The 24,301-nt window shown below is 41.8% G+C and overlaps 1 protein-coding gene across 7 annotated transcripts in view; it reads left to right on the forward strand.

The window, feature by feature from the left end:
- Positions 1-3,467: 3,467 nt before the first annotated feature.
- The window catches only part of LOC133513069 (transcription regulator protein BACH2-like), a 170,939-nt gene continuing 150,105 nt past the window's right edge, over positions 3,468-24,301 (forward strand). For all 7 annotated transcript variants that reach the window (XR_009798385.1, XM_061843400.1, XM_061843396.1 and 4 more), the window contains exon 1: positions 3,468-3,844. The gene's annotated coding sequence lies outside the window, so the exon portion shown is untranslated. The remainder of the gene's footprint in view (positions 3,845-24,301) is intronic.

Below are 24,301 nucleotides of genomic sequence, written 5' to 3' on the forward strand. Positions count from 1 at the left end.
AAATGAAAACTTAGTTACTTCCAGTCACTAAAAGAGGATAAGGCTTTTTCAACCAGCTGTCTCCAGGATGAGAGTTTAGTAGCGCTGCAACGTCTGAAGGCTGCTCCTCAACCACCGTCAAAGGAATCAGCATGCAGCAATGGGTCATTCCCACTCGGCAGCAGACAACACCAAGACAACTCTCAAACAGCCAGGACACCAGCGGCTATGATGATCCATCCCCATACGTCAGTCGGTGAAGCACTAGGTTAGGGTCACAGCACCAGTTTGTAGTGGGTCTAACTGCGTTGTCTTTTTATTTTTTTTTGATAGATGAATGAGAAGACACACACGTTGGTTGTGTCAACTTGGTTAAATCCTCTCTTTCTCTTTCCACTACTCCTCCATCTAGCATGTTTATGCTCGGGATTAATGAAACATTTAACGCGGTGTTTCTGTGATTACATCACCTTTGCAAGCATTTTAAACTCATATTCACATTTTACAACCAAACAATGAAAATATGTGGAGCAGCAGAAATGCGTAACTCTCTGGGAAGTCGGGGACAAGAGGAAGTGTTATCCTCGCGCCACACATTAAGTGTAGCTTAAAAAAAATGGAGCCACCTTTCTGTATTTCTCAGACCTTCCATTAGCATGTAAAGGCATTTTCAAACTGACAATGAACATTTTTAACACACAATTCCGGATTATATTAATAATGTTCAAAAGAACAAAAGGAAAAAAATAACAGAGAAAGGGCTGTCTTTCAAAATAAAAGTGTGCTTCCATGTCCAGTTCATAATATAGCGCAAGATCATCACACCATTACAATTGCACCATTCAAACATGAACACAAATCTCATTTCATTTTAATTTGCCAATCAGATGAAACAAGGCAATCATATGACCATGTACAGAGTCTTCACGAGCCAATTAAAATAACCAATTTTAGAGGCGTGGAGGCTTTGGGGCTGGGGGTAGAACAGATGTAATTTACAGACACAAAAAAAAAACAGCTTTGCCATGCAGCTCTGAAATTGTGATTGCTCAAACCTGGATATTTCATCCAACTTCTAACATGAAAAAAAAAAAATCAGTAAATTACATATGTTCTTGCTGGGTTTTTTTTTTTTGCCAGTCGACGAAGCAAAATTAGCTCACACAGACACACAACCACCAAGTCTGTAGGTCCCAATGCATGTGTTTTGTTTTTTCGGAGTTAAAAATTTGAATGTGGCTGGTGTGTCGAGTTGTTGACTATTTGATGTTCATGCGCTGAGCTAAAAAAAAAAAAAGTCACAAATTACACTTTTTTTTTCGTTGAGTACTGTCTAACGCTCAAGTAAATATTTGGATGACTTTTTTCATCTATCCATCCAGCCATCCATTATTCAAGCCGTTTATCCTCACAAGGGTTACGGGAGAGCTGGAGTCTATCCTCGTGAGCTACCGGCGAAGGCGGAGTACATCTTGAACTGTTCGCCAGTCAGTCTAGTACTTTTTACTTGAGTCATATTATTCTAAAGTAAAGGTATACTTACTTTTGAGAAAAATATTAGGCTACTTTTCCTACCTCATGTAATTGCCAACATCAATTGGTGTTGGGTCAAAATCCTAACTCACACTCTCTGGTAGTTGATGATTCACGTGCACTGGAAGATACAGCAATCAGAGCAAAGGTAGAAATGAATATATTGTATCAAGTGAATTTGTCGAGTTGACTCATCAAATAATACAGGAAAGTCACGTTACCTCACACAACGTCTTCCATTGGGACATGGTTTATGATGGCATCTCTTTAAGGTACCGCGAGCCTTAGGTAAAAGTTACCAGTCAACTGGTCTGTGCTATATCTTTTCTCGGCCTACGTCTAATATTGTTTCCATTTCTTTGCTAGTGTGGTGAGCGATACTGCTGCCATTCCAAGTGGTCATTCGGGAGGATAGCTGCTGGAAGCCCTATCTACTTACAGTGAAGAAAATAAGTATTTGAACACCCTGCTATATTGCAAGTTCTCCCACTTAGAAATCATGGACGGGTCTTAATACATGGGATAGGACGACTGCACAGTATTAAGAAGAATATATGACCGTGGTCATATATTGTGAGATTTTGGGGAACAACCTCTTTCCTTCAGTCAGAGCATTGAAGATGAGTCGTGGCTGGGTCTTTCAACATAACAATGACCCGAAGCACACCGCCGGGAAAACCAAAGAGGGGCTCCGTAAGAAGCATATCAAGGTTCTGGTGTGGCTTAGCCAGTCTCCAGACCTAAACTCAATAGAAAATCTTTGGAGAGAGCTGAAACTCCGTGTTTCTCGGTGACAGCCCACAAACCTGTTTGATCTAGAGAAGATCTGCGTGGGAGAGTGGGCCAAAATCCTTCGTGCAGTGTGTGCAAACCTGGTGAACAACTACAGGAAACGTTTGACCTCTGTAATTGCAAATAAAGGCTACTGTACCAAATATTAGCATTGGTTTTCTCAGGTGTTCACATACTTATTTGCAGATGTATCACACAAATAAATCGTTAAAAAAAATCATACATTGTGATTTCTGGATTTTTATTTTTAGATTATCTTCATCACAGTGGACGTGGACCTACGATGAAAATTTCAGGCCTGTCATGATTTCTAAGTGGGAGAACTTGCAATATAGCAGGACTTTCAAATACAAATTTTCTTCACTGTATATACAGTATCCCTGTCAGCTTAATCCAGGCAAACATTCAAACACTCAGCTCCACATTCACTTGAATAGATACATGCACAGAACTGTAGTTCTTTTGTGTCTTCTTTAGCTGGCCAGCGCAATCTGCTTTTGAACAATTCGACTATTTCATTGACTAACCAAGGACTCACCGTTTTTTTTAATAATTTATTTTTTTTAGTGCAAAAACCATCCTTCCATCCATTTTCCTTACCGCTTATCATCACAAGGGTCACGGGGAGTGATGGAGCCTATTCCAGCTGTCAATGGGCAGGAGGCGGGGTATACCCTGAACTGGTTGCCAGCCAATGCCAGGGCACATTGAGATAAACAGCTGCACTCACAATCACACCTAGAGTCAATTTAGAGTGTCCAATTAATGTTGCGTGTTTTTGGGATGTGGAAGGAAACCGCAGTATCCGGAGAAAACCCACGCAGGCACGGGGAGAACATGCAAACTCCACACAGGTGGGGCCGGGTTTGAACCCGGGTCCTCAGAACTGTGAAGTGTGAAAACCGTTAGAGTATTTTTTTTTGTTTTGTTTTCATGAAATGTTATAATTAGCTGTAGAAGTCGGGTACTTCCATTCCTCCATTCCATTCAGCAAAGAGTTTGGTTAATTGGGTTCCAGTCCATTTTATATTTTGTTTATAAAATTTACCAATAAGAAACTCCGAACAGGACTCTCTTCATTCTTATTGGTTACAATAACATTACGCTTCTCTTTGGTGTCAAATTTATTTGACATTTTTTGGGCCTACTTAGTGCCACTTTGGCTTTTCCTTCCTTCTGTAACGAATGATGTTTATCATCACAATAGAGTCGATAACCATACCATTATATTTCTTATACGGTACTAGTGCAAAGAGGATGTGTTGTAGTAGGTAGGCCGGCAGGCATCCTCGTAAACTCTTCAGGGACTTGTTCCCTGTGAATGAGAGGTTAGCATGACGTCATCAATGTCAACAATGCAGCTCTTGGAGGGGAAAAGGCGTTCCATCCTAACACGAAGAGAAAGCTGTCCACGTCGCACCGATTGCTAACGACACGCTATTAAAACATTGATTTATGCTACACAAGGACACTGGGGGGTTAACCATCATGCAGACGTACTTTTATTTGTGAGAACCTACTGTGGACGAGCAGAAAAACGGTGAGTTTTTCCACGTTCACAATGCACGAACACTACGTGTTATCAATTGAAATACAGCGGCGTGCTGCAACCGAGTGTTTGCTTTGTTCCCTTATTTGTATTCGTTGGAGCGATGGTCTTGTCGGTTAAACTGCAGCCTTGTTATTCCTTGTGAGGCTTGTGTGTTTTTGACTGTGTGGTGTTGAGGTTTCGCAGGGATGTTGCCTTACAAGTTGCACGATGTGTTTTCAATCGGCCTCGAGCCCCTATGTTGGCAATAAAGGAGCTCGTAATGGTATTTCTTTACATCCTAAAGCTTTTACTGTCTGCCAAAGAGTGCCATGTCTTGCTTGAAAATCAGTGGGCAGTTTGTAGCATCAGTCTTGGTCCGAATGCCTTATCGCTGACTGGGACTGACCTGCTGAGCAACATGACAAGACCACACGTGCCCTGGAATTCTACAAGGAAGTTGACGCTCATTTACGATTTACACGACTGATAGTGTCTTTAAAACCTTTCCGTTGCTTAATAATGTATGTAGAAGAGAAGGGGATAAACATGTTGTGCAAGAGAGAAGAACTGCTGTCATTGTTTATGCGTGTGTGAGTTTGTTAGTGGTGGGTGGGGGGCCGGGTAGGTTGGTTGAGAGAGCGAGCGAGAGAGACAGAGAGAGACAAAGGAGCGAAGGCATGACTCACTCCCCCTTCTTTCCCGCCCTCTGTCGCGTTGGATTCGTTCATACAACGGCTTCCGCGGACGAAAAGCGCCAGAATGCCAAAACTCATTATTCTTAGAGTTTGTAACCCCAATTTTTCTGATAATTTCTCCTGTACCACACAGAATACATCTAATCACAATATAAAAAACTATCTTTGTTCCATTACAGTTACAAACAAAATACATGCAATCAGATTACAGATACATTAATTTAAAAAATACAATTATTTTTTGTATTTCAATTTTTATGTGAGGAGAGGTGAGTTGTTGATTTTTGAGCCGTAATCTTTTCCAGTTTCCGGCACATTGTGCCATGAATTGGTATGTATTCTGCTTGTGTGTCAGTGATGGGAGGAATTAAATATTGACATGACCTATTATCAATTGTTGTCCATCCATCCATTTTCTTCACCACTTATTCTCACGAGGGTCGCATGGAGTGCTGGAGCCTATCCCAGCTGTCAACGGGCAGGAGGCAGGGTACACCCCGAACTGGTTGCCAGCCAACCGCAGGGCACATCGAGACAAACATTCACATTCGCAATCACACCTAGAGGCAATTTAGAGTGTCCAATTAATGTTGCATGTTTTTGGAATGGTGGAGGAAACCGGAGTGCCCGGAGAAAACCCATGCAGGCAAGAGGATAACATGCAAACTCCATATAAGCAGGCCCGGGATTGAACCCGGCACCTCAGAACTGTGAGGCCAACGCTTTCCCAGCCTACCCACCATGCCGCATCAGTTATTGTGAGTCTTTTTTACATTTTTTTTTAAAACTTTTTACAATCTCCGCTTGGTATATCACACATACTGAATCTAAAAAAAACTTTAAGAAGCCAAGGAATCGCAATGTACAACAGGTAAGCATGTCTTTGTTACAGTTCAGAGGTTTTGAATTTGATGCATATTAAACATTTACAGAATAAGATATTTTAGTGATATTCAAGCCTGTAACGTTTTTTATTTTTCCCAAAAGCATCATGATATTCTTTTTCTTTACCTTTCGGCTTGTCCCAATTAGGGGTCGCCACAGCGTGTCATCTAAGCCTATCTCGTGCATCTTCCTCTTGAACGCCGACAGTCTTCATGTCCTCCCTCACAACATACATCAACCTTTTCTTTGGTCTTCCTCTCTCAGATCACAATATCATCCGCGAACATCATGGTCCAAGGGGAATCCAGTCTTAACCTCGTCTGTCAGCCTATCCATTACTGCCGCAAACAGGAAGGGGCTCAGCGCGGAACCCTGATGGAGTCCCACCTCCACCATAAATGCTTCTGACACACCAACGGCACATCTCACTGCTGTTCTGCTGCCATCATACATGTCCTGTACTATTCCAACATATTTCTCTGCCACACCAGACTTGAGCATGCAGTACCACAGTTCCTCTCTTGGTACTTTGTCATTGGCTTTGTCTAGGTCTACAAAAACACAATGTAGTTCCTTCTGACCTTCTCTGTACTTTGTATGTGGAAAAGAGGGAGCAAAGTCGAAAGGCGAAGATCTCAATTTACCAGTTGATCTGCCTTCATACCCTCACCTATGGTCACGAGCTGTGGGTCGTTACCAAAAGAACAAGATCACAGATACAAGTGGCCGAAATGAGTTTCCTCCGCAGAGTGTCCGGGCTCTCCCTTAGAGATAGGGTGAGAAGCTTGGCCATGTGGGAGGGGTTCAGTGTCAAGCCGCTCCTCCTCCGCATTGAGAGAAGCCAGATAAGGTGGCTGGGGCATCTCATACCAATGCCTCCCGGATGCATCCCTGGTGAGGTGTTCCAGGCGCGTCTAGGTGGAAAAAGACTTCGGGGAAACCCAGGACATGCTGGACAAAGTGGCTGGGCAAAGGGAAGTCCGGGCATCCCTTCTCAAGCTTCTGCCCCCGCAACCTGACCCGGAAAATCTGGAGAAGATGGATGGATGATTGACATGACAGAGAAGTGAAAAGGGATGCCTTTACAGATTCAAAGATGGTCTTTCAAAACTTCAGAATTTTGACTGCACACCATAAGTACTTCACTATGCTGGTACAGTGAAGAAAATAAGTATTTGAACACCCTGGTATAGTGCAAGTTCTCAGACTTAGAAATTGTGGAGAAGTCTGAAATTTGCATGCCCACTGTGAGAGAGATTCTAAAAAAAAAAAAAATCCAGAAATCATAATGTATGATTTTTTTAACGATGTATTTGTGTGATATAGCTGCATGGATGTGAACACCTGTTCATTAGCTAGAATGCTGACCCTCAAAGACCTGTTAGTCCGATTAAAAAGTCCACCTCCAGTCCATGTATTATCCTTAATCAGATGAACCTGTGTGAGGTTGTTAACTGCATAAAGACACCTGTCCATCCCATACAATCAGTAAGGCTCAAACTTGTAACATGGGCAAGACCAAAGAGCTGTCCAAAGACACCAGAGACAAAATTGTACAACTCCACAGGGCTGGAAAGGGCTATAGAGAAATTGCCAAGCTGCTTGGTGAAAAAGGATCCACTGTTGGAGCAATCATTAGAAAATGGAAGAAGCTAAACATGATGGTCAGTCTCAGTCGGATTGGAGTCCAATGCAAGATGAATGAAGATTGTGGGGTCTCAATGATACTTAGAAAGGTGAGGAATCAGCCCAGGACTACACGACAGGACCTGGTCAATGACCTGAAAAGAGCGAGGACCACCTTTTCCAAGGTGACTATTGGTAATACACTGTCATGGTTTTGAAATCATGCTTGGCACGGAAGGTTCCCCTGCTTAAACCAGCACATGTGAAGGCCTGTCTTAAGTTTGCCAATGACCATTTGGATGATACAGAGGAGTCGTGGGAGAAGGTTTTGTGGTCAGATGAGACCAACATCGAACTTTTTGGTCATAATTCCACGAACCGTGTTTGGAGGACGACAAATGATAAATTCCATCCCAAGAACACCATCCCCACTGTGAAGCATGGGTGTGGTAACATCATGCTTTGTGGGAGTTTTTCTGCACATGGGACAGGACGACTGCACTGTATTAAGGAGAGGATGACCGCGGCCATGTATTGTGAGAAATTTGGGGGAACAACCCCTTTCCCTCAGTCAGAGCATTGAAGATGGGTCTTGGGTGGGTCTTTCAACATGACAATGACCCGAAGCACACCGCCAGGAAAACCAAAGAGTGGCTCCGTAAGAAGCATAGCAAGGTTCTGCCAGACCTAAACCCAGTAGAAAATCTTTGGAACTCTGTGTTCCTCAGTGACAGCCCTGAAACCCGTCTGATCTGCAGTAGATCTGTGTGAATGAGTGGGCCAAAATCCCTCCTGCAGTGTATGCAAACGTGGTGAACAACTACAGGAAACATTTGACCTCAGGCTTCTGTACCAAATACTAACATTGGTTTCCTCAGGTGTTCACATACTTATGTACAGCTGTTTCACACAAATAAATTGAAAAAATTCTATGATTTTTTTTCATACATTGTAATTTCTGGATTTTTATTTTTAGATTATCTCTCTCACAGTAGACATGCACCTATGATGAAAATTTCAGACCCCTCCATGATTTCCGAGTGGGAGAACTTGCAATATAGCAGGGTGTTCAAATACTTATTTTCTTCACTGTACATATTCTGTGGTACTCCCAAAAGCAACTCTTTGGGAGATGTTTTGATGTTTCCAACTGAGCTCATGACACTTCCCCCATCTGGTTTGGTTCCACTCCCAACAATAGACTTCCTGGATGACTTTTTACTTCCAATGGCAACTAGATATTGTAACACATCGAAAGAAACACTATTAGAGTCATATAGTGTATTTGTGACAAATGGACTTCGGTTTACAAAATAGTCCAGGGTTTGTATGTAGGGTTATATTTGGGTATACCCAGCTATTGTAAATCCCATATCACTTATCCTAATCAAGGTATTCCTAACACTAAGGACAAAGTAACCAAGTCCATTTACACTGAAACTTGCATAGTAAAAGCCCTATATCTACACCTGGGATAACCTGGGAAAAGTTCCTTATTAGATTTGGCTGTAGTTCAGTGAATGCATAAAATTCAACAGTAAAAGAATTGTTTCAGCCAAAGTTATAATAATTTGCAAGTTTGACCTGTCAAGGTCATCCAGAGACAATTATCTATGTAGGAAGGAATGAAAGGTGTTGGCAGTGAGTTTTAAGGCAACTCATTTATTAATGACAGTGATATGGAGGCTTTGTGCTTTCTTACCTTGAATACAAAGTAATGTCCACATAGCCACACACATCCATCCATTTTCCTAGCTACTTATCCTGACAAGGGTCGCTGGAGTGCTGGAGGCTGTCCCAGCTGTCATCAGGGAAGAAGCAGAGTACACCCTAAATTGGTTGCCAGCCAATTGCAGGGCACATAGAGACGAACAGCCATACTCAGAATCAAACCTAGGGGCAATTTAGCTTGTCCAATTAATGTTGCATGTTTTTGGGATGTGGGAGGAAACTGGAATGGCCGGAGAAAACCCACGCAGGCACAGGGAGTACATGCAAACTCCACTCAGGTGGGGCCGGGATCGAACCCTCGACCTCAGAACTGTGAGGCCAACACTTTACAGCTAATCCACCGTGCTGCCAGCCACACACATACAGTATACACACATATTCTTGATACCCTTTTATTGAGATTATTCTCTATGAACTTGAAATGTTACCTTTTGTCTACACTTCCACTCATTTATCCACATATTGAGATACGTTTGTAACATCATTTATTTTCAACAGTATACAATCTGTGAAACATAATAGTGATAAACTGTGATTCTGAAACATATATCAGTCACTGTGATATACAAGAATTGTGATCAGGCTGTGATATATGCCTGTGATACTGAAATATATTATCAGCGATAGAAGCCTCTTTTACACCTCGATCTAATACTCCAAACAAATTATTACTGCACTGTAATGATATATTTTCCACATTCATAATTATCATACTTAATTATGAAGGTTAAACTGAAACACGCACCAGTGAAAAGTTACTTCTTTGCGACAAGTGAAATTGTACCCAAAGCAATATTTTGTCCTGACCGGAAGTTGAAGCAGAATTACCATGCGAAAACGGGCCTGTGCACAGTCTCGTTTCTCCTTTTACATTATTGACAGATAGCTTTTACCAAGACTTAAGACCCAAGGGAGAACTGGAGTAGAGGATAATAAAACTGCTATTCTTCAGGCTCCGAAACGTCACACAAAAAAAAAAAACAGATGTGATTTTTAGGCCCAACAAATGATTGCACAATCTGGGTTCCAAATTGTGGAAATCACTGCACCCTTGAGTAAATTGATGTATAAGGAAGACCTCAAAATGACATCACACTTTAAGTGGACTGGTGTAGAAGAAAAAGCATTTTGTGAAATAAAACAAGTTTTATTGTCAACCACGGCACTGGTCTTGACAGATTTAGCAAACCCTTTATCCAGATGGTGGATTGTAAAAGTCATTTTATGACGTCAGTTTTAATGCAGCAAAATGGAGACGACAATTTTCTTCCAAATTGGACAGTGTAGTATATGCATTACCCTGCTGTGTATGAGCAGTTTTTGCGGCATCTATTGCGGTAGTTTTGTTCCATCCTGTGATTTTAAGAGTACAACATTATCACGACTACATTTAACTAAAGAGAGATGCACAACATTGAACCCAGCCACATTGTAACCAGTTCTTGAGGATGGTGCAAAACATGATTGTCTTGAACCATGACTTTTTTACCCTAAGATCAACTTTTCAAGCAGCCAGCCTCTCACGATCTACGAACAGGGGGTAAGAGAAAGCAAAAGAGAAACTGTAAATTGGAGGCCAGCCTGCTAGTACGCGTTTTTATGTGCGTGCTATCGACGTATCTGACACACCCGAATCAAGGGACGAGATGGATAATGGGCTGACATCAACGTTCCCTCTAATTTTTTATGTCTGATGAAACACACTAAGCCCGTGACTTGTTCCTTTGACCACTGTGAGCAACATTGGACGTATGCACTTTGGTCAGATCAGTGGCATTTGCCGCAGTAACATGGCTCATGAAAAGGTTAAGATTACAGCATTTGCATTCCCATCAGAGCATTTTCAAGAACAATTTTGTGTTTTTGCAATCTTACAATGAAAATGTCAACAAACAAACAAAAAAATACATTGCTAACCAAACAAAGCCAACAATGAACTTTAAATTTGAAAGGTCGCTTCCAACTTTGTTTCATTTATTTATTTTTGTTTAAACCAACAATGAGATCCCCGTCTGTTTTTCTTGGTGTAAAGCTTGAATTATTGCTTGCAGAATATCTTTAGCAATGCATGTTGAAAACTGAATGATGCTCCCAAACAATTTTAAGGTTAATGTTATGTTGCATCCTATATTTGAAATACAGAATTTGTATTTTGTGGATTGCATTGTCTGTGGTTCCATTGTCGATCAGGCTGTACCAATGTGGAATTTTACTATTACACACCATCTCATCCTGCACTTTCTACTTTGGCTTCAGACCAGACCTCTCTCACTCAAAAAAGAGAAAAACTTATCTCAATTGACAAGTTTTTCTTCTATTATTCACATACTCTGACATTCATGGCATCTTAAAGCAACAGCATTTCATTTTTTACTTTTGCCATAATGGTTGAGAGTAAACATAAGCAGTATGTCTAGCATCTCTAGCTCGTCTTCTCCAGTCGATCGACTGGTCGATCACGATCAATGCCTTGAGTACCCCTCGTCTAGAGTAAGCAGAAACAGGTTTCAGCAGAAGTGACCTGAGAGATCAGCCTTTAGAAAGAGAAGAATTGCTATTTGTAGTTGGCTCATACCAGAAAAATTAACTAGGGAAAACACAAACAGGTTCTGCAGTAGTGGGTTACCCGTCCTTCCGCCTTTGGGTTGGGGGACAGGTCCTGACTGTTGTTTGTGCCTATGCAGGGTTCACACGCGGCCCTAAAAGTCCCTAAAAACCCCTAAATTTTCTAAAGTGCATTTAGGGGCTCCTAAAAGTCCTTAAAATGCGTGAAAACCTGTCAAGCCCCTAAAAAGGCCTTAAATTAAAAAAAAAATCAAAGGGAGGACCTCTACCGCCAAAATTCTCCCTAGAAAATAAAATAATCTTTTATTTAAAAAAAAATAGCGATCCGTCTGGCGTCCAAATCAGCCGAAAATTGTCAACGGAAGTCACCGTGTTGACAACAAGTCGCCATCTTGTTGATATTCCATTGTTTGTTTCCGTGAGTAGGCATTTCACTTCGTCTTCGTAGTTCTTTCATCGATCCAACTTGTATCACGGGGAAGTGCATTTTTCAAGAAGCTTGGGTTGAAAGTAAGGAGTTTGGGAGGTGGGTTCGTCGAGATCCAAAAGATCGGCACATGTTTTACTGCCATCTGTGCAAGCAGTTACCAACTTGAAAAGATGGGCGTCGCACCGGAAAAACAGGAGACACGCTGATTTGGCGAAGACTCTCATCTTCCGTTGGTATGAATCTGTTTCTAAAATATCAAGATAGTGAAGCATCAACTTCAGGCAGTGGTACTAGCAGTGCATGCACACTAGGGATCGCAAAAAAACGCTTACTTTTATAACGGTTTTAACCGAACAGCTGAAGCAAAAAAACGGTACCATAGTGGTGTTTACATAATTCACCCGCGGGACCTCGAGTTGGGGTGCAGGGTTCCGCACGGACTGTTTTTGTTGTTGCTCTTCCGGAGTGACGAGTTCACAGAGTTCCCCCCGTTATGCGAGCAGTGTTTTGATGTCTGCCAATAAAACAAGTTTACTTCCATACTTTGGAGCGTTTCCTCGATTCCATGATTGATGTTTCTTTGATTTAACTGAATGTTCTTCAACAACGGAACCGGAACAAATGATTGGAAATTTTAACCGATTTCGAAAGTCCGATTACGGTTTCGTTTTAAAAAAAAAACCAAACAAACAAAAAAAAAAACCCCAAAACCGGTTATAACTGGTTATTTGTAGCCGGTTGCGATCCCTAATGCGCACCTACAGTTGTCCAGCCAGAAGTCAGGCTTTATGAACGTAGTTCAATACACGAAGATGGACTTGTTAGAGGCAGAGATCGTGTGGACTTTAAAAGTGATCTACACCCATTACAGTTACAAAACTTGTGACAATAATTCGAAAGTGTTTGCAGTCATGTTCCCAGACAGTGACATTGCTAAAAACTACCACTGTGGGGAAAGGAAGACTTCGTACCTGGCTACATTTGGCATCGCTGCCCACTTTTCATCTCTCCTGCCTCAAAGCCAAAAAAGCCAGAATAGAGACTGACATATCAACGCTTATTGAGAAGGCTGACAGGCTGCGTGAGGAGGCAGAAGAAAAGAGGAATCTGAGGTTTATCACCGAGGCCAATGCACTCAGAGGCAGAGCAAAGGACAAGAGAGCCACTTTGGCACCTCTGCAGCAACAAATAGAGGAGGCACTGGGTAGGCTCAAGGAGCTAGAGTAGGGGTGCTGAGGCAGACATCAGTAGAAGATATTTGTGTATCTAGTTGCAATTGTAGTTAGAATCTGTTTTTCTGTAGACTGTTATGTGAAGACATTGACAATGGTCATATCAATGAGAACTACCACAAGGGGCGACAGGTGATCACTGTCACAGGTACTGAGGTACTGGAACATTTGATGAACCAAGAACAGTTGATGGCACCATTGGGTGAGTCTTTTTTCCTTACTCTTGATTTCCCACGATGGCCCTAAATTTTTCGTGTCGGCCCTAAATTTTTTCCGTGTCGGCCCTAAATTTTTCGTGTCAGCCCCTAAGAATGCCTCTAAAAAGCCCATCAATTTTTTTCGTCAGACTGAGTATGAACCCTGCTATGCACCAAGGAACAGTTAAGAGTACCCACCTATCTTAGTTCTTAGAGGGTGTTCTGGAGGGTTTTCCCTCTGGGGACATGATCATCCTGCTGGGGGACTTCAATGCCCACATGGCCAACAACAGTGTAACCTGGAATGGGCATGATTGGAAAGAATGCCCCCCACCTGGACAGAAGGAATGTAGCTTTGGTGGTCACTGAGGCAAAAACCCAGGCTTGGGAGGAGTTTGGTGAGGCCATGGAGAACGACTTTAAGACAGATTCTAGGAAATTCTGATCCACTATCAGGTGTCTCAGGAGTTGGAAGCAGTGCACCGTCAACACTGTGTATCCTGAGCATGGGGTACTGTTGACTTCAACTCGGGACATTGTGAGTTGGCGGGTAGAACACTTTGAAGACTTCCTCAATTCCACCGATACACCTTTCCATGAGTAAGCTGAGTCTGGGTTTTCTGAGGCGGGCTCATCTATCTCTGGGGTTGAGGTCACCAAGGTGGTCAAAAAGCTCCTCGGTAACAGAGCACCCGCGGGTGAATAAGATTCGCTCAGAGTTCCTCAAGGCTATGGATGTTGTGGGGGTATCTTGGTTGACATGCCTTTGCAACATCGTGTGGACATCTGGGACAGTGCCTCTGGATTGGCAGACTGGGGTGGTGGTCACCCTTTTTAGTCTGTTCCAACTAAAGGGGGATCACACTCGTCAGCCTCCCTGGTAAGGTTTATTCTGCTGGAGTGTAGGGTCTGTTGAGAAGTCAAATCTCAGATTCAGGAGGCGCAATGTGGTTTTTGTCCTGGCTGTGGAACATTGGAGTAGCTCTACACCCTCAGCAGGATCCTCGAGGTTGTGTGGAAGTTTGCCCAGGGAGTCCACACGTGTTTTGTGGACTTTGAGAAGGCGTTTGACCGGGTTCCTCGGGGAGTCCTGTGGGTGGCTCTCACAAGCGAAGCAGAATGGAGTAGGAGATTCACAGGCGATCGGTACAGCGTCTGCAGTGATGATAACTATGTATTCGGTCCGTTGTGGTCAAGGCGGAGCTAAGTCGAAAGGCGAAGCTCTCAATTGACCCCTCCATACAGGGCACTTAACCACGGGTCCTAAAGTGACGTCACGCCACGTGTGCTGATGTCAGACAAACAATTAGGAAAAATATCGCCGCAGCAAGAAAGAAATAGAGCGAAACTGTCCGATTTACCGGCTGATTTCTCACTTGCATTCTTAGCTAACAGTGAAATATCGTTGAAAAGCATACAGCAGGGCTTCAAATATTTCAGCGAGCGGTATTTCAATGGTATTTACATGCATATCGACGGAGAAACCATTGATATTAGCGCAAGATCTTTCCAGAGTCAGAGGAAGACCGAGAAGCCATATAATATATTTTTTCACCCAAAGACGAATTCGTCATTGACAGTTTCCCATTTTCGTGTTTCATATCACACTTGTGTGCAGAATCTGTATATGTATCTGTATAGCCGTTTGTGAACCACCGTATGAAGGAAAAGAAGGCGAGGCTTGATTTACGAGTTGTTTCTCTCGTTTTCTTTGTGTAACGTCACGCGCTCCCCTCAATAATTATTCTTGAATTAGTGCCGAACCTATGCAAGTCCCGACCGAGTACGACAATCACTACTTTAGTGTCCTCAAACATCCTTCCTTCAGTCTTGGTGTCTCGGGGCACGTCGAAGGCTTTTAGGACTGCTAGTCCGGTTTAGCTTAGCTAATTAGCCGCGAACAATGGGACACGTTTGTGCAGTCACATCATCGCAAAATATCGCTCAACACAGATCAAGTGTGACAATCATTCACACGTAGCTATATTATGCAAGCGAAGAACTGCGAATTCATTTATATGAGACATGTATTGAAAATCAAATATAGGACTTACCTTCGTGCAAACCTATCTGTTCCGGTTGATGGATTCAGTTGATCATGTGGTCTTCCTCAAAGTTTTATCCATCAAAGACATTTTTCGTACTGGGTCTTCGGTTTTGGAAAGGGTACGAATTGAACTCCACCAACTAGCCTTTCAGGATACCTGTCGTCACTATTATAAAGTCCGTGACTACACCTCTTAACCATATCTATTGTTAAAGAACCCAAATACACGATAAAACGCCAACAGAAGCTATACTGGAGCATCCAGCCAGCGTTGTCTGAGTCCGAGATTATGCAGATCTCTGGCCTCTGATTGGTCAGTGACGCGGATTGCGCAACATCCACGGAGGGGTCATTTTACCAGTCGATGTACATTCCTACCCTCACCAATGGTCATGAGCTGTGGGTCGTGACTGAAAGAGCAAGATCTCAGATACAATCAGATGAAATTGTTTCCTCTGGAGGTTGTCAGGGCTCTCCCTTTGAGATGGGGTAAGAAGCTCGATGATCCGTGAGGGGCTGCTCCTCCTTTAGCAACATCACTTGCTTTAAGCGTGTCCTTGTGTTTCAGAATGGTGCTTATCGTCGATTTCGCTGTGCCATAGACCTTTGATACCTCAGAAACCGGCACACAAGATTCGTATTCTTTCTTAAAGTCGGCAGTTTTATGCACAACTTTCCTTTTTTCAGCACCAGCAGCCTTACTACTTCCACTTGCCTTCTTTGGAGCCATGATTGGGGGTTAATAGCCCTCAATAGGAAGAAAAAACGTTCACTAACCAAGACACATCTGCGTACAGAGGTTGCTTATACAGAATAACAAAGTGCGTTGTGATGTCAGCTGGTCGGGCCGCGTGCGCTATGTCATTTCCGTGTTTTTTCACGGGCCGTTGCAATTCACAATAACAAAGCATGTCTAGGGTCAGCTGGTCGGGCCCAGCGCTATGTTATTTCTGTTTTTTTAGGGCGTTCGAGTACCGGATTTTCGTTCGAAAACAAAACAAAACAAAATAAAAATCTCTAAATTGTCTTTCGAAAACCAATTTGTTCGACAACGGGGACATTCGAAAACCAAGTATTCACTGTATGTCGTTATGAGGGCTCTGCGAGCCATAGGCAACCATCAAAAGAGCCAAGTATGGCTCGTGAGCCATATATTCACTACCTCTGCTCTATGGTCTGTCACCTTTCTGGGTTGTTTCACATTATTTTTCAGTTTTTTTCTCAATATGTTTTGAATTGTAGCGTAGTTTAGCTTTACTGTGATGCAAGAGACCAATTATGTTGAAGCGCGGCAGGTCTTGCCGAGAAAGGCCATGGGATTTCAAAAAATTTCTTTGAAATAGTCCCCTCCCTTTCTGGGTATCCGTTATTGAAATAGGGCTCTCACTCTCTGGGTGTCTGTTTTTGCATTTTGTTGTTTGTTTTTGTGTTTTGTCTTTTGTTTTTGTGTTTCAACAAAAAATTGTGTTTTGTCTTTTGTTTTTGTTTTATGAAATGTTAGTGTTTGTCTTTTGTTGTATTTTGTCTTGGTATTTTTGTTCGTGAAATGTTAGTGTTTCACGATCTATCGTTTTGCGCTTCCAGGCCACCGTATCATCATGAGATAAAAGACATGGCTTACTGGGTCAAGATCTGGTGATTGACTTGGCCAGTGTAAGACCTAATTTTTCCCCTTTGATGAAATCCTTGTGTTGGCAGTGTATTTTGGGTCATTGTCGTGTCATAATAAAGCTTCTACCAAATATTCTGGATGTTGTATATAACCTTGGTTAGAATTTACCATATTTACATCTGTAAACGATGACATCACTGTGCCTTCATGTCACGATGAAGCATGACAGACAGAACTTTTCCCAGCTTTATCCCTAAGAAGGGTTGCGTCAGGAAGGGCATCCGGCGTAAAACTTATGCCAGACAAATATGTGCGTTCATCTGAGATGACACACTGTGACGACCCCGAAAGGGACAAGATGAAAGAAACTTACTATTTTAGGTGAAATCTACACGGTAAAAATATGCTTATAATCGGTTTGGCCAAAGAAATATCCCAGTCCTGTGAAACTGAATGAAATTCGATTCAAATTCAAACAGTTTATTGTGATTGAGGCATTATGTGGAGCGGATTAATTACTTTTGGGCTTTTAAACCGATTACTATCAGAATAGAAGTCTCAATTTAAACCAGGTTAGTCTTGGCGCTCTTCTTATTTCAGACCCTGCAAGATCCATATAAGAGCAAAGAAAATTTTTTCAATATAAACACAAGAAAGGAAATAATAAGAATGATTACAACAATACTGATTTAAAATGGGAAAAAACCCCTGTTGAAATAATAAATATCAAGCGTAGGCTTTATTTTTATTTCATGATTTCAGAGACATTAAAAAACATCTATTGCAAAGCAAAGCAAATTTATCTGTATAGCGCATTTCATACACGAGGTAACTGAATGTGCTTTACATCATTAAAGGCATTTGAAAACAGAGATAAAACATTTAAAACGGCATAAAAACACAAAAATGACAAACAAAACAAGAAAAAAAAAACAAAACTGCATACAGTGCAAGTAATATGGTCATGCAAGTAATATGGAAATTGGCATAATCATCCACCTGTCTAACTGTTGTACCTCCAAAATTAAAGGATCATAATTAACCTGAACTATATTGTTAACATCAGGGGAAATTTGGACCCCCAAATAACTGAATCCATCTCTTGCGTTCAAAAAAGGAGTGTTAGCCACAGGATTAAGTCTCTCGCTTCTGTACCAAATATTAACATTGTTTTTCTCAGGTGTTCAAATACTTATTTGCAGCTGTATCACACAAATCGTTAAAAAAAAAAAATCATACATTGTGATTTCTGGATTTTTTTTTTAGATTATCTCTGTCACAGTGGCTATGCACCTACTATGAAAATTTTAGACCCCTCCGTGATTTCTAAGTGGGAGAACTTGCAATATAGCAGGGTGTTCAAATACTCATTTTCTTCACTGTATTCTAAAACGCATGAGAAAAAACAAAAGTTTCTTGTGTTGTTTCTGGAAAAATTGATAATCTTGGAAAAATTACATCTTATTTTGCATCTTCCTCTTTAGATTGGGTGCTTTTGTGGCAGCTGTAACAAGCACAGTGCTTTGGAAGCATCGTGAACTTGAGAGGTTGCCATGTACCCGATCTTAACAGAGAATTTCTGGGTGGGGCTTCGATGACGTGCACCCAATTAGCTGCTTTTTTAATGTTTTTTTTATTTTTATTTTTATTCTTAAAGTAATATAGTACATACTGTGAGCAGATCTGACTTTTTATTTTTTTAGTGTGTGTGTGTGTGTGTGTGTGTGTGTGTGTGTGTGTGTGTGTGTGTGTGTGTGTGTGGAAAAACCATGATGAACTGAAGCCACAATAGGTGAAGTGTGAAGTAGAAAGGGATTACTGTACCTATAAAACCACTCGGACTACGGATTCAACTTGTTTTGGTGCATGTCCCAATGAAATCACAAAAAAAGAACTAAACTATATATTTACATAGATCATTTTACAGTTAAGACTATTGGAGTCTCGAATTGCACATGTTATGGAAACAATGAGTCTTAGCCCTGGAATAGTGAGTCCCTAAAACCTATCATCACCCAATATAGATAATCGTAATCTTCGACTATATCATGGTTCTTGGTTCACGATTATGGTACATTGCAGATTTTTATTACAGGAGTTACTTTTTGATGTTTGTGTAGGATTTGTAAATTAGCCGTTGCTCTGATACTGCCATACTTTCTCATGTATAATGCACATTTTTCCCGAAGAAATTGTCAAAAGTCAATGAAATGCATTATGCTTAGGTATAGGGAAAAATGTAAAAAGAAAAACCCAACATTTTATTAATGTATACAACATCATTTTCTTTTCCTTTTGGCTTGTCCCATTAGAGGTCACCACAGCGTGTCATCCTTTTCCATCTAAGCCTATCTCCTGCATCTTCCCCTCTACCACCAACTGCCCTCATGTCTTCCCTCACAATATCCATCAACCGTCTCTTTGGTCTTCCTCTTGCTCTTTTGCCTGGCAGCTCTATCGTCAGCACCCTTCAACCAAGATACTCACTCTCTTGCCTCTGGACATATCCAACCCATCGAAGTCTTCTCTCTTGAACCTTATCTCCAAAACATCCAACTTTGGCTGTCCCTTTAATGAGCTCATTTCTAATCCTATCCAACCTGCTCACTCCTAGCGAGAACCTCAACATCTTCATTTCTGCGACCTCCAGTTCTGCTTCCTGTTGTCTCTTCAGTGCCACTGTCTCTAATCCGTACATCATGGCCGGTCTCACCAATGTTTAATAAACTTTGCTCTTCATCCTACGAGAGACTCTTCTGTCACATAACACACCAGAGACTTTCTGCCACCTGTTCCAACCCGCTTGGACCCGTTTCTTCACTTCCTTACCACACTCACCATTGCTCTGGATTGTTGACCCCGGAAATTTGAAGTCATCTCTCCCCGCTATCTCTTCTCCCTGGATCCTCACTCTTCCCCCTCTACCCCTCTCATTCACACGCATATATTCTGTTTTACTTCATATAATCTTCATTGCTCTCCTTTCCAGTGCGTGCTTCCATCTTTCTAATTGTTCCTCCACCTGCTCCCTGCTCTCACTGCAGATCACAATATCATCTGCGAACATCATAGTCCAAGCAAAGAGGAAGGGGCTCAGAGCTGATCCCTGATGCAGTCCCACCTCCACCTCAAATTCTTCTGTCACTCCTACGCCACACCTCATCACTTTTCTGCAGCCCTCATTCATGTCCTGTACAATTCTAACTTATTTCTCCACCACACCAAACTTACACGTGCAGTACTACAGTTCCTCTCTTGGTACTCTGTCATAGGCTTTCTCGAGATCCACAAAGGCACAATGTAGCTCCTTCTGACCTTCTCTGTACTTTTCCACAGGCATCCTCAAGGCAAGTAATGCAACTGTGGTACTCTTTCTCAACATGAAGCCATAATGTTGCTCGCGGATACTTACTTCTGTCCTGAGTCTAGCCTCCACTACTCTTTCCTCTAACTTTAACTCCTTTAACTTTATTAACTTTAATTATCAAATTTATTCCTCTATAGTTCCCACAGCTCTTTGTTCTTAAAAATAGGAACTACAGTAGCACATTTTTCCTCCATTCTTCAGGCATCTTCTCACTCGCAAGTATTCTGTTGAATAATTTTGGTAAAAAACTCCACAGCCACCTCTCCAAATTTTCCATAAAGCCACAGGCATGTCATCCTTTTTAGTGCCTTTCTATATTGCCCATTACTAATCTTTGCCACCTCCTGGTCCTTCACACTTGCCTCTTCAGCTCTTCCTTCTCCCTCATTTTCTTCATTCATCAACTTCTCAAAGTATTCTATTTAGCACACTACTAACACCAGTCAACACAATTCCATCTCTATCCTTAATCATCCTCACCAACTGCATATCCTTTCCATCTCTAGCCCTCTGTCTGGCCAACCTGTAGAGATCCTTTTCTCCTTTCGTGTCCAACCTGGTGTACATGTCTTCATATGCCTCTTGTTTAGCCTTTGCCACCTCTACCTTTGCCCTACATCGCATCTCAATTTTATTTCTTTTGCCTCTCCTCAGTCCTCTCAGTATCCCACTTCTTCTTCGCTTATCTCTTTCCTTGTATGACTTCCTGTATTTTGGGGTTCCACCACCAAGTCTCCTTCTCCCCTTTCCTACCAGAAAGTCACACCAAGTACTCTCCTGCCAGTCTTAGGATCACCTTGGCTGTCGTATTCCAGTATTCCGGGAGCTCCTCCTGTCCATCGAGAGCCTGTCTCACCTCTTCCTGAAAGACCGCACAACATTCCTCCTTTCTCAGCTTCCACCAGATGGTTCTCCGCTCTACCTTTATCTTCTTAATCTTCCTACCCACCACCAGTTATCCTACACACAACCATCCTATGCTGTCGAACTACTTTCTCCCCTACCTTCCAGCCTGTAACCTCCTTTCGATTACATCGTCTGCATAAAATACAATCCTCATCTGCATGCTTCAGTCACTGTGATTTGACGGGCGTCATCAATATCATGAGCCATGTCAAAGGAAATACAGTTACACTGAAAACATTTCTGTTATATAACACAGGTAATGTTTCAGTATCTAACTATAATAAGTATGAGATTCTGATTTACTTTGACTGGATCTAAGTTCTAATGTGAGACTATTCTTCTTTCGGCTTGTACCTTTCGGGGTCGCCACAGCGTATCATCTCAGATGAACGCACATATATGTTTGGCACAATTTTTATGCTGGATGCCCTTCCTGACGCAACCCTTCTCAGGGAGTGGAGGCCCCAGTGGGATACGAACCCACAACCCCTGTTTTACCAAACCAGTGCTCTAATCACTGAGCTACGGGGCCTCTAACAAGAGACTATAGACTGCCGTATTTTCAGACAATATGTCGCTCCGGAGTAAAAGTCGTACCAGGCATAAAATGCATAAAAAAGAAGAAAAAAAAGTCTCACTGGAGTATAAGTCGCATTTTTGGGGGAAATTTATTTGATAAAATCCAACACTAAGAACAGATATGTAATTTAAAATTCAAATGACAAACAATTTAATTAAAAAATAGAATAGCAGCAACAACAGGCCGAACGGTATGCTTATGTTACATGACACTACTGAGAACATGCCTGGTATGTTAACATAACATATTAAGACTTATTCTGATATTTATAGCATACATAACATACAAAGAAGTTTACTAAAATCATCCGTGTCACTCCAAATACCCGGTAACTAAAATCCAATTAAATCTTCATCCTTGGCATCACTTTTCATCAACTGTGCTAACTCTAGAGGTAGAAGATGCGGTGTGTCCTCTTCTACCTCAGACTCATCGTCAGTTGCAGTTACAACTGGCCTATTCCAGCCTTTCTGAATCCCGACAGGATGGTTTTGGTTTTCACAGAAGCCCATACTTTGTCGAGCCATCCAATGACTTCCCAGAAAGTTACATGGTGGATTCACCCGGAAGCTGTGCTCTCCATCCATCATCCACTGCTCCCTATCTATGGCTCGTGAGCCATACCTGGCACTTATGGTGGTTGCATATGGCTCGCGGAGCCCTCATAATTGTATCTCTACATGTGATTTCTGTCGTGCAGGCAACGCAAATGACGCAGAGAAGGTTTGTCCTAGTGCGGTTGCCATAGTTTGGGGTGGCAGGCAAACGCAAATGACGCAGAGACATGATTATGGTGTTAGGTAACTACATACTTGGGTATAACAACTCAGTAAATTATTTTAAGGTCTTGAGATTCCATCCCTAATTGCACCCGCAACTTTATATCTCTGGGCATGACTGACCACACTTGTACATTTTTCAAATGTGAGTGACTGGTGCTTCTTCTGGAAAAGTGTTCATTACTGCCATTTCCATCCTTTTTGCAAAGTCCACCACCATATGCCCCTCAAAGTTCCTTTCCTGGATGCCGAACTTACCCTTCACTTCTTCGTTGCCCCTGTTTCCTTCACCAACATGTCCACTACAATCTGCACCAGTCACAACTCTCTCTCTATGTGGGATGCTCAGAACTACTTCTAGTTCCTTCCAAAATTCCTCTTTTAACTCTAGGTCACATACTGCCTGTGGGGCCTAGCCGGTAATCACATTATACATAATACTCTCAATTTGAAATTTCAGCCTCATCACTCGATCTAATACTCTTTTCACCTCCAAGACATTCTTAGCCAGCTCTTCGTTTAAAATAACACCTAATCCATTTCTCTCCCCATCTACACCATGGTAAAATAAGTTAAACCCTGCTTCTAACCTTCTGTTCTTACTACCTTTCCACCTGCTCTCTTGGATGCACAATATATCAACCTTTCTTCTAATCATCATGTCAACCAACTCCTGAGATTTTCCTGTCATAGTTCCAACATTCAAAGTCCCTACACTCAGTTGTAGGCTCTGTGCATTCCTCTTTTTCTTCTGACGCTGGATCCGGTTTCCTCCTCTTCTTTGTCTTCGACCCACAGTAGCTGAATTTCCACCGACGCCCTGCAGGTTAGCAGTGCCGGGGGCGGGCGTTACTAACCTGGGCCACAACCGATCCAGTATGGGATTCTTTAGACGAACGCTCATATATGTTAGACACAGTTTTACGCTGGATGCCCTTCCTGACACAACCCTTTGCATTTATTTTTTCTAAATCAGAAGAACCTGTTTCAGATTGTTAGCATCATAAAGACACCTGTCTACCCCACACAATCAGTACGACTCGTACTATTAACATGGCTAAGACCAAAGAGCTGTCCAAAGACACCAGAGACACAATTTACTAAATCAGGTGAAAAATACCTAATTATGTTGAATTTTGCTCATTTTTCTCTTTTTTCACCTTTTTCCTGCTTTTTTGTAACTGTAGAGAAAGAGGTGTCTTAATATTAGTCCATGAAAGATTACTTTTTCAATAAATAGTCCAGTTGTTCCAGAAGGCGGAAATAAAATTGTACAGGCCACAATATTCAACAAGAAATACAATTGTCAGTGTATACCCTCCAAATTAAGATGATTAAACTTTCTTTCACATGCTTTTTTTTCCCACACTTCTTAAACTGTGCCAAACAAATACGAGCCAACTCTCTCCTGACTTGGGGGATATTTTAATCTTAGATGAAATCCACAAATAGCTTGCTCCAATCTTAAAGATAGCAATCACGATCACTGCTCTAATACATTAAAACAGCATATGGATGTTTTGGTCTCATTGACATCTGGAGGGTCAAAAAAACGCATAAAAAGAACACCAGTCACCAGTCTTAAGAATAGACTTCTTTCTCTTTCTCAAAAAAAAAATCAGCTGCTGAAAGGACTACTCCCAAAATACATCCAATCATTATCAGTGATCACGCACCAATTTCTATGAATCTAAAAGTTGAATAAAATTTAAGACCTCCATCAATATGCCATTTCACCACATCCCTATTTAAGGACACAGTTTTTGATTCTTTTGTGAAAAAGGAATGGGATGAGTTTCTGAAATTCACTGACT

The sequence above is a fragment of the Syngnathoides biaculeatus genome, chromosome 15, assembly GCF_019802595.1.
Source record: "Syngnathoides biaculeatus isolate LvHL_M chromosome 15, ASM1980259v1, whole genome shotgun sequence".
NCBI lineage: Eukaryota > Metazoa > Chordata > Actinopteri > Syngnathiformes > Syngnathidae > Syngnathoides > Syngnathoides biaculeatus.